Below are 11,909 nucleotides of genomic sequence, written 5' to 3'. Positions count from 1 at the left end.
GAGGAAGCTTTAAATCAGAGGACTGTTCTCCATTGCTCTTCAGATAATCTTCAGTAGAATAGGACACATGGATACCCTACTCCAAAGGTATCTACCAAACAGAATACTAAAACTAGAATGAAGTAATTGAAATTTCAGAGCCTACATGTTAAAAATCAAAGGTTAGAAAGCTAACTGTGTAACAGACTGGAAAATATGAATCTTAAAAGATCAGTCTTGGAGTTTCTAAACTCAGAGCCAGCTACCCCAAAGCAAAAATTAAGGTGGTATCTGATATGATCTCTGATAAACAAGTAGTAAGGAGAGCATGATGACATAAAATCCATCATAGCTCACTTATATAAAGAGGACAGCAGAAAGCTGATATTAACTTTCCCAGTAAAAGGATAGGGAACTGAGTAATTTCCAAATCTTGTACAAGGAAGGGTAGTGTGAAGCTAGAGTGAGCTTCTCACAACTGGCATTTTTAGGAGCATTAACTTTGTTCCTTATTGAATAAGAGTGAACAAATGCAGTGAAAGCTATATAAACTGACAGATTACAGCACTCAAGGACTAGACACTTGACTGAGCCAGGAGAACTAAATGCTGCTGGCTGATTGCAGTCCCCAGATCAGGTAAGGACTCTTTGTTTACTATACTGTAATTTAATATCAGTGTTACAGAGAGGATGGATTGTCTCATTATAGGGTTTTCAAGGCATTCAAGAGTTGTTTACCATTGCCTTCTACTGCACAGTACTACCTCCTTTAAAGTTAGCTAAAGTGCCACTGGACAGGGCTCTGAGAGATCCTCCATCACTGTTACAACCCACGACTTCTGCTGCCCAGTAGCTGTGTGACACATTTAGTCTGGCTCTTCAACAAAAGTCTGTCTGACCTGGGAGCCCATACCACCCCTCCCGGTGGATATGCAGTTTCATAATTAATACCTAGAGTTTAGCATGTTTTGAGGTCACAATGGTCTGCAGTAAATAGACATGTGTAGGAGTCACATGTAGGAGACCAGAGGATATGTTTGAGACCTAGATAAAACTAAGACAAGGAAATGGATTTGCTGAGCACCTTGCACATCCCCCCATGCTCTTTGCATTTCCTCTTGAAATGAGGCAATGGTTAAAGCGATCAGTGTCCATACCCTTTACCTCACCTTCTGATATTCCTTCATCCCCCTTTCTGCCTGATCATCAAGGGTTGTCATATCTTACAAAGGTATTGATACTCTGGTGTTAAAGTCATCAACCATTCTGGACCCTTTTGTTAGTCCCCTGGAACAGCCATAAAAGCCTTTGATCAACCAAAACTTCCCTCAAGAGTTTGAAATTGGGTATAGGTATTTCCCCACCCACAAGCAGCCCTAGTCACATTATTCACAAACCAGGGCTCCATTTGCAGACTGGGATCTCTCCGTGTAACCCTCAGATTAGAGACCTTATCGCACTCACAATTTTAAATGTTCTGGGGACTGGAGGAGGAGGCTCATGTGTGCACGCGTCTGGCAGAAAACGGAGTTTATCGCACACGAGGATGTCCTCCAAGAGGCCCCGTTCCATCCCCCGGCGCGCACCCGTTCGTGTCCAGTCCTGACGGGCGTGATTTTTTGCTGACGGAAGGTAAACCACGCGCACACGAGCGTCCTCCATCAGTCCCCAGAATGTGTGTGCGATAAGGTCCTTAGTCTGAGCCACTCTAAAGCACACTGGACACATCACTGTGTTTTCCACTGACTTCTCTTCAGGATTGGTAACTATCACCCTTTTTAACCCCAGGTGTCTGTCTATCCAATCTTTCATAACTTTCTTTCTAGTACCCTAGTACCCTAATATGATTCTTAAGGTTGCTTCAGTTTTTGCTGTTTGTGTGCACCTTTGCACGTTTCTTAATAAAATATCTTATTTGCTGAAAATTGGAGCTCTCTCTGCTGTTAGTACTGGTATATAGAGGTAAAAAGATCACTGCAAGTTACCTTCCTCTCACAGGCCTCCTTATGAGGTGTAATCTCCCCACATTTCAAAGAAATGCTGGCAACATCTGAAGGAATCCTAGTGTTTGTAGTTTGGTGAGGCACTATTGCTCTCTGGGTGAGAATTCCTCTCCTTCCTAAACTGCAAATCACACAATTCTAAATCCCTAAGATTCTATATCAGGAACTTCCTTTGCTATCAAGGTGATAACTAGAATTTATCAAACCCAAAATTTAGCTGTTTTAGATAAGATACTGCAATCTAATATACAGCCTAATATATATTTACGTAAAAATAAGGCCCAGTGCATTTATAGAGCTTACTCCTAAAGAAAAGTGAAAAGAATTGCAGCCTTCATTGCTTAAGGCTAGTATAAATCTTGCATACTCAACATAAGCTGTGTTAAGATTTCTATTCTTTACATGTCTTTTCCTGAGGAAAAAGCTCCAGGCGCTGAACACAGCATACTTTAATTGTACATATGGTAGGTCTTGGGCTGTAGACTAGTATTCCTTCTGAAATATAAATCCATATTAGAAGTGCTGCAGTGATGGCCCAAGTGAAAGGAAAACCAAATTTGCAAATTGAAAACACACACACACACACACATACACTTCAGTAAGCTTTTAGCTGTTGGTAAGCTTTTAGCTGCTTCCTTCAAACACAAAGACAAATTATAGTACAATACCAAAAAAATTAGTAAAGCTAGTTTAGAAAGAATGAAAGGAAGCTATTACCTTATTAATGAACAACTGGAGGTCAAGCAAGATGGAGGCAGTCTTAATATTTTATACATGTGTCTGCCCCATGTGTATACAAAGCAAGGGAAGGAATTTATTTTTCAGCAAATCAGGAATACTGAGGTAGGGGACTCAAAATCCTCCTGTTCCCAGTTGCCCTTCCTTATCATGCTGAACTCCATTCCTTCAAACACTGTTCATCACAACTTAGTGCAATTGTTATATCAGAGTTGGATTGGGAAAAAAATGTTCAAGCAACCAAACAGGGAGGTACGTCTGGCAAAGGTTCAGCTACTTTCACCTTCACATTCTCTTGCATCTAAAAAATAGACTCTGCACTTACTGTGAATATGTGAACGGAGCAGCCATGAAGAGAGATGCACATGGCAGCCTCATAAGCTCTCGTTTGGACCCGCGTTACACCAATGCTTAGCATGATTCCACACAATCCCACATGAAATGTGAAGTCAAAGGCTTTCATGGCTGGCATCCATGTGGGTTTTTCAGGCTATGGAGCCATGTTCTAGATGAACATGAAATGCTTTCTGTCATCCACCAGCAGTCAGGGTGACCACATGTCCAAACCACAAAGGAGAACAAGGCACCGCAAAATGGAGGACATTCAAGTAAAATGTAGAACATTGTCAAATAAAAGCTCAGAACACTAATATAGAAATATAAATTCATGCTTCTTAGTCATGCTCAAAAGGGAGGACATTTTGAAATTCCTCCTGGACAGAAGTAGCACATGTAGTAGATTCCAAAGTGGCCATTATCTGCTTCTTTCTCAACGCAACATTGACATTTGCAGCAGTTATACACACACACACACACACACACACACACACACACCACAGTTTATTTCACACTCTCCCCCACTCTTCCTTGTAGCTGGAAAAACAGAAGTTACGTAGGTGGTTTAAGAATCAAACAGAAGAGACAACTGCAGTTCGTTCCTGACTTCCCAGAGAAGCAGTCATTTCATTATAACAGAAAATTCTTGAGGGGCTTTATATCATTCACATCCTTGGCTGTCTGATTAGAGGCTCAGCAAGATCCCTCAAATCACAGCTGGTGGCTGCACAGGGAGGCCCCATGGAGAGGTGCTTCAGCTTTCATTCCATCATCACCTCCATCCCTCCTCAGTCAATCATATGGGGGATGCTGACGGTCCAAACCACCCCCAGCGTTTCCTGAATTGAGATCATCATTGTCCCTGCTTCACCAAAAACTTATAGAACATATTTATTCCATAGCCTTTAGGCTCAATAATTTTCAGCCTTTATAATCGGGCCAGTAAGGGGCCTGCATTTTTTAAAAAAACAAAGAAAAAACCCTCTCTTCCCTGCTCTCTTGCCTTTTTTTCTTTTCTTTTCTTTTTCTTTTCTTTTTTATTTGTATTTTGTATTTTAACATTGTACCCTCCCTTGAGCCTTGAGGAGAAGCAGGAAAGAAATAAAATGTGTTGTTGTGGTTGTTATTATCGCTACCCTTTTTCTTTTAGCAATGACATATTTAGGATAATGTGAAAGAAGCCTGAAGTAGAAGAGATGGTGGTGTAATTTCAAGTTATTTTACATATACGGTCAGCCATCTGATTTCATGAAGGGTCTGTTCTGGACACACACACACACATGGAGGCCTGTGCATATTCAAGCCTTATAGACCTGAATGGGGCGCTTCCCTGGGCGCACACCACTGGAAATAGAGCCTCCACGGATATCAAGGTCTCAAATATGCAAGTTAGGAGGGGCGACTGTATATTTCTTTAGTTCATTTTTATGTCACCTTTCTCCAAAAAGAGACCCAAGGTAGTTCACAAAGTTATAGCTGCCTTTTATTTGTCACACACACACACACCACTCACACTCATAAATCAGAAAGCAAGGCTCTACACTTCGTTTTTGTACACTGATATTCTAGCTTTCTATCTGAGTGGATTGTTTTTATCACAAAGGGAATGTTAGAAATGCCTGTTACCAGCCTGCTTTGTGAAGTGTTACCTTCTATTCTACCACCTGCTTTACCGTCCATTGTGTTGCCTCATTCCCACCCCAATAGATTCAAAATGCAGGGGGAAAAAATCCAACAAAAATTAAGGAGTCCTTGACAGTAAGAGCTGCTTGACACTTGAACAGACTGCCTCAGAGTTTGGGACGCTGCTTATTCAGATGTCTTTAAAAAGAGGTTGGATGGCTAGTTGTGTATTCCAGGGTTGGAATAGATGTATTTTGAGATCCATGCCAACTCTATAGTTCTAGTGCATTGTGGGCAAATCATCACCACAACCTCCCTCTTGTGAGTTGGACAAAGATTTAGTAAGAATTATTTCCATTGCATAACACAAAATTTCCTTATGCTAAGGAGCTCAGGGAGCATACAGAAACATGTAACATATAAAATGAAGCTGCTGTATAACATTTTTATGCTTCTGGCTCTGCCCTCATATGAATAAAAAAACAAATAGGTTGTGATTTACAAATACCCAGACTGCAGCAAGAGCAAAATAATATACTGGATATATTACTTTAATATCCTAAGTAAAACACTCCATAATGGGGAAAGATATAACAATAAAAATAGACCAATATAAAGTAGAAGAAAATTAAATGTACAATTGTGTATAAGCAGTGCAATGTCATTTAAAGCAAGAAATATCCAATTACAATACCCTGCACACTGTTCCCTTCAAAATAGTTGTTTTGTCCTATTAAGGGACCGGCAAAGAAATTCCAGAGAGAACCAGCATGGTTTAGTGGTTTGAGTGTTGGACTAGGACTCTGGCGATCAGCGATCTAATTCCCACTTGGCCACAAAAACCCACTGGGTGACCTTGGGCAAGTGACACTCTCTCAGCTTCAGAGGAAGGCAAAGGCAAACCCTCTCTGAACAAATCTTGCTAAGAAACTCTGTGATAGGTTACCATAAGTAATCGAGAGGGCGGTTGCGACCCAGCTTCAGACGGTCTTGGATGAAACCGATTATCTAGACCCATTTCAAACTGGCTTCCGGGCGGGTCACGGGGTTGAGACGGCCATGGTCGCCTTGGTCAATGATCTCCGTCTGGGCATCGACAGGGGAAGCGTGTCCCTGTTGGTGCTCTTGGACATCTCAGCGGCTTTCGATACCATAGACCATGGTATCCTTCTGGGACGCCTGGCAGAGGTGGGAATCGGGGGGCACTGCGCTCCAGTGGTTCCGGTCCTACCTCTCTGGGAGGTCCCAGATGGTGCAGCTGGGAGAAGTGTGCTCTGATGAGAGGCCCCTTAAAACCGGGGTCCCTCAAGGAGCCATTCTGTCTCCCATGCTATTTAACATTTACATGAAACCGCTGGGAGAGATCATCCGGAGACATGGGGCGCGGGGTTATCAGTACGCTGATGACACCCAAATAATTTTCTCTATGTCTCCGACTGATGCAGTGACCAAGGATGGCGTCTCTCCCCTCGAGGCCTGTCTAGAGTCAGTAATGGGCTGGATGAGGGAAAATCGACTCAAGCTGAATCCAGAGAAAACGGAGGTACTAGTGATAGGTTCCCCTGGTCCAGGAATGGCGGTGGTTCCACCTGTCCTGAATGGGGTCACGCTCCCTGTGAAGGACTCCATACGCAGTCTGGGGGTGCTTCTTGACTCGTCGCTCCACCTGACTGCTCAGGTGAATGCGACGGTCAAGAGCACTTGTCATCAGCTTCGGCTTATCCGCCAGCTGCGTCCATACCTGGCCCAGAGGGACCTAGAAACTGTTGTACATGCTCTGGTAACCTCGAGACTGGATTTCTGCAATGTACTCTACATGGGGCAACCCTTATACCAAACCCGGAAGCTTCAAATGGTGCAAAACATGGCAGCCAGGCTGGTCACTGGCGTTTCCAGGGCCAGCCATATAACACCTGTGCTTAAAGATCTCCATTGGCTGCCCATTCGCTTCCGGGCTCAATATAAGACGTTGGTAATTACCTATAAAGCCCTAAATGGCTTGGGCCCAGGATTCCTGAAGGACCGTCTCTCCCCGTACATTCCGCCTCGCACCCTCAGAACATCTGGACAGCATTTACTGAAGGTACCTGGGGCTAGATTATCCTCCACCACACGGAGGACATTTTCCACTGCTGCCCCAGCCCTTTGGAACACGCTGCCCACTGAGCTCCGCTCGACTACCACCCTGGCCCAATTCAGGAAGGACCTGAAAACCTTCCTGTTTCAACAGGCATTCCCCGAATAAAATCCTGGGGGCCTCCCTCCTCTTCCGTGGCCAAGAGGTTGGGCTATGGGGCTTTTTTGTCTGTTATTTCTATTGAATGGTCTGATGTATCTGTATTTTAATCTTCTTGTATTGTATGGATTGTTGTTTTAACTCTGTTGTAAGCCGCCCTGATCGCAGGAAGGGCGGGATATAAATAAAAATTTTATTATTTTATTTATTATTTATTATAAGTATAAAGCAACTTGAAGACATACAACAACAACAAGCAACACAACAGAAAGTTCAAAACTTGGCTGTAAAAACAATGATTATCTTCAATCTATCCATTTTACAATTTACTGTAAAGGTGTAATAATGGGGACACCAAATGACCCTTAGAGTATATGGTGGTTCAACACAGATGTGACATTTTTGTCAGCACTGTCACAGCAGAAAAGATTATTTGCAGGCTGCTTATGAAACGGTTCTTTTCTGCAGTAGGTTCTTAAAGACAGGACTTTATACTGCCTTTCATTTTCAGTGAAGGCAGGAGGACAGGGAAGTGTTCCATTTAACCATCAAACACTTCAAGAACATTGTCTTGGCTTCTCTGAAGCCAGTAGCTTTGCACTAGTAAGCTGTTAAGAAACTGCAAGTCACTCTAACATGTCCATATGAGAGCACCTGACATTCTTGAATAGACTGCCAAATGCATTAATGCATACCCTCAAACTGTTCCAATATGGCAGGGGCAAATTATTAATCCCAATTAATCCTCTACATTTTTCAGCTGCTTTTAAAATGTCCCAATTTCTCTCTCCTCCCACTTTTCCCCTTTGTCTTGTGCTTGCTTCCATTGGTGCAAACTGCATTCAATGGGGAAAAAGTGTGGAAAATAAGGGGCAGAGTCTTGCTCTTCCCAGGAGACTCAGGCAAAAGCAAACTGCTGCAGCCTCTCCTAGTTTGTGTCTTTTTCCTCATTAATAACCTTTGTTGTCTTTACACTCTGATATTGTTTAACCACATGTGTTGTGGTTTTCCTATGTGAAATGTTAAAGGTAATGCTGGGGTTTTGTTCCAGGATCCTCCGTAGATGCCCAAATCACATTAAATACAATGGGATAGTAAAATGGTGTCCCTTATATAAAATGGCAACATCAAGGCTGGCTTCTAAGAATTTATATTTTTAGAAAATATTTTCAATGTGTAATGCTTGAATCCATGGATAAAAACGTCTTTGGATAAGGAGGGCTGACTGTATGCTCCCTCCTTCCCTTTCTTTTCTTTCTTTGAATAAATGTGTTTGAATCACAACCTAAAGGGGAGGACGAATATCCAAAACTCCATTAGAACAAAACTGATACCATGTTTTAATGGGCAAAATAGATGTAAATTATGCTATGAAATCATGGTTTCAGTTTTGCTTCCTTTTGAAAGGAAAATTTGGGTCTTGTTTTGTGAAGTTTTGCAAGTGGCACAAATGAAATTGTAGAAGAAATTGATCCATTTTACTGGTATCAGGGTGTTATGGTCAAAGCCTGCCCATTTTTATTTTCTTTTGTTAATAATGTCTTCATCTTCATCTGTTGGGTAAGAGATGGTGCCAGGGATTAACACACTTGAGTTGTTTTTCTCAGGGTTGATGCAGCCCCCATATCATTGCCTGGCTACCATCTGTTAACTGCCTATCAGTGTCTAAAAATGTTAGAGATCTCATTTAAGTCACAGGTTGTCCATAGTCTAAGGACATAAGCAGGGGGTAAAACGCCTTACAACAACCAGTGTTCGATTTTACTCTAGTTATACTCATACGCCTGTTCATTTGGCATGAAAAAAGGAAGGGTGCTACTTCATTCAGCTTGTATGGCTGTTTTGTGCCATCTATTTAAATAAAAATAAGGTTAAGTATATCATAATTTACCGTGTGTGTGTGTGTGTGTGTGTGTGTGTGTGTGTGTGCGAGAGTGGGGGGAAGGAAGGAAAGAAGGAAAGATGGATGCCTGAACTGCAAGAGAAGCTACCCTAGGAATTGCAAAAAAAGCTCACCAAAGATAATTGCTACAAATGTGCTGTTCTCATTGCAGTTCTTTTATAGAATCATAGAACCATAGAGTTGGAAGACACCACAAGGACCATCCAGTCCAACCCCCTGCCATGCAGGAAATCTCAAACAAAGCATCTGTGTTTAAAGACCTCTAAGGAAGGAGATTCCACTACCCTCCAAGGGAGTTTGTTCCACTGTCAAACAGCCCTTACCGTCAGGAAGTTCTTCCTAATGTTGAGGTGGAATCTCTTTTCCTGGAGCTTGCATCCATTGCTCCGGGTCCTAGTCTCTGGAGCAGCAGAAAACAAGCTTGCTCCCTCCTCAATATGACATCCCTTCAAGTATTTAAACAGGTCTATCATATCACCTCTTAACCTTCTCTTTTCCAGGCTAAACACCCAGCTCCCTAAGTCTTTCCTCATAGGGCATGGTTTTCAGACTCTTCACCATTTTAGTCTCCCTCCTTTGGACACGCTCCGGTTTCTCAACATCTTTTTTAAATTGTGGTGCCCAAAATTGGACACAATATTCTAGGTGGGGCCTGACCAGAGCAGAATATATTGTCATTATGTTTGGGAAGGTGAGGACCCCTACCCAAAACTGCAAGAATTTTGATAAATCTAAATTAACTGCTAAATGAAAAAGAGAATAACCTTATACCCTAGGCATATTGAGAGAACTGGGAGAGGAAAGAGTTTTATCTTTATCTTCATATTTATGAGCAAGTTTTTAATTCTCTCTTTCTAGCCAATGAAATGAATTGTCTCTCATAAATTTTCCATTTTGTCTAACATTACCAGATTATACCAGTGGAGGCTGCAACAAAATGTTGTAGTGTAGAGTATTCTGGTCAGGATATTGCATGACAGTTCCATCTCTGCACACACACATATTGCAACAGTCAACAATCCGTGGTAATTACACAAGTTCAAATCTCATCAGGCTGTTTGAGGGGGGGGGGGTTCTATCCTGGTTCCTCCTGCCTCTATTCCATTATTATTTTATATTTCTACAAAACATGTATAATTGTTTTTATATTTCTCCAACTTTCCCATTACCTTCCTCTTGTCTAAGGATGGGGCTGTTTTTTTCTGCATAAGTAATATCACTCACCTCTGCATACTAGCAACAGAGGGAGTGTGGATCACATCTATACAGTCAGCCCTCCATATCCATGGATTTTTTTAATCCACAGATTCAAGCATCCATGGCTTGAAAATATTTAAAATATATATCAATTCCAATAAGTAAACCTTGATTTTGACACTTTATGTAAGGGACACTATTTCACTGCTCCATTGTAGTTAATGGGACTTGAGGATCCACAGATTTTGGTATCCAAGGCAGATGCTGGAACCAAACCCCAGTGGATGCCAAGGGCCCACTGTATATATGAGTTTACAAAGCTGGCCATGGAATTCCACTTTCTTTGAGAGCTGAGACACACTTTCTGAAAAAAAATTGAAGGCAGAATTCACTTTTGCTCTAAAATTAGAATGTGTTAAGGGTCAGAATGATCAGTCCATGGAAGAACCCATCCCCACAGTGTTTCTTCTACATGAATCATGTAGTTCTGGGCATGTCTCCCAACTGGAAAGATGTGAACACAAAGCAGTGATTCATACAGTGATATGGCACATAGCCTTCTCTGGGATTAGATAATTCTGTTGCATTTTGTATCAAGAGCAAGTGCATAATCTGATTACACTCGATGCAGACAAATGGCAGGATTACCACCTCCACCCCCCCCACCCCCCCCGGGTGGAAGTTGATTTGAACAAGGCAAAGTCAGAACAGAGAAAGATACTAGAGCATAGTGTGTGTCTCTGCTTTCTGAACTTTGGACACATATGAATCTCCTTTGGTTTAGTCATTTATTTTTCAGCTGTTTTGACAGGGCACACACTTTATGAAATATTGCTCCTCTGCTGAGAGGACTAGTATGGTATGAACCATGTCCAAAGCAGTGCATAAAAATCTTAAAGTTTGAAGTGAGTCTCATTGCTGCTACTGATCATAATACCTTGGCTGCTCAGTCAATTCATTGCGAGCAGGAAAAAATATTCAGTAGAGGCAGAGTGAGAAGATCTAATAGCAGACAAGCTTGTACCTTCCTATCTACCTACCACTTTGGTTGCTTTTCATCTTGCTTTCCTTCTTCAGTAAACAAACAACAGCAGTTGCCTTGAAATCTGGCTCCCCTAACCAGTCTTCCTCTGACTTGGAAGCATGCCCCTCTGTGTCCAGTCACGATATTGCCTTCCATAAATGTAGGTATACACACAATGTAGTGGCACTGATGTACAGTATCCATACCATCGTTTTTAATGATGTTAGACGGAGGCTGAATCTGTACTGCAGAAATAATTCAGCTTTACACCACTTTAACTGTCATGACTCCCTCTTATGGAAGCCTGGGATTTGTAGTTTGTTGTGGCACCAGAGGTCTCTGAGAGAGAAGGGTAAATCTCTCACAAAACTACATATCGAAGAATTCCATGTCATTGAGCCATGGCTGTTAAAGTGGTATCAAACTGCATTATTTCTGCAGTGTAGATTCAGCCACAGATTGACATAGGTGGGATACAGACCGCCCATCTCCCACTGCCCTCGTTTGTTGCGCGAGGGAGCCGCAGCGGACAAACCACGCAGCTCCCTCACGCAACAAAAAGAAGCCACAAAAAGTGGCTTTCTGTGGCATCATTATGACGCCGCAAGGCACCAATGGTGCACTTGCAGTGTCATCAAGGCACCGAGACATGCAGACGCTAGGCGTCCATCACTTCAAAATGGCAGCACCCATGTGTATAGGGTGCCACCATTTTATGCCTTCGTTACGTGGGAGGGGCAAGGCGCGTCAGGAAGCGCCGCCCCTTGTGCGTAACAACGGCGCCCGATAGGGTCCGTCTATACAGTGCCATAGATATGATTTCATTTTAAGGTAAAGAAGAATTAGATTTGAAAGTGCATTTTCAACTGC

Source organism: Sceloporus undulatus, chromosome 1 (genome assembly GCF_019175285.1).
Source record: "Sceloporus undulatus isolate JIND9_A2432 ecotype Alabama chromosome 1, SceUnd_v1.1, whole genome shotgun sequence".
Taxonomy (NCBI): Eukaryota; Metazoa; Chordata; class Lepidosauria; order Squamata; family Phrynosomatidae; genus Sceloporus; species Sceloporus undulatus.
Note: the sequence above shows the minus strand (reverse complement) of the source record.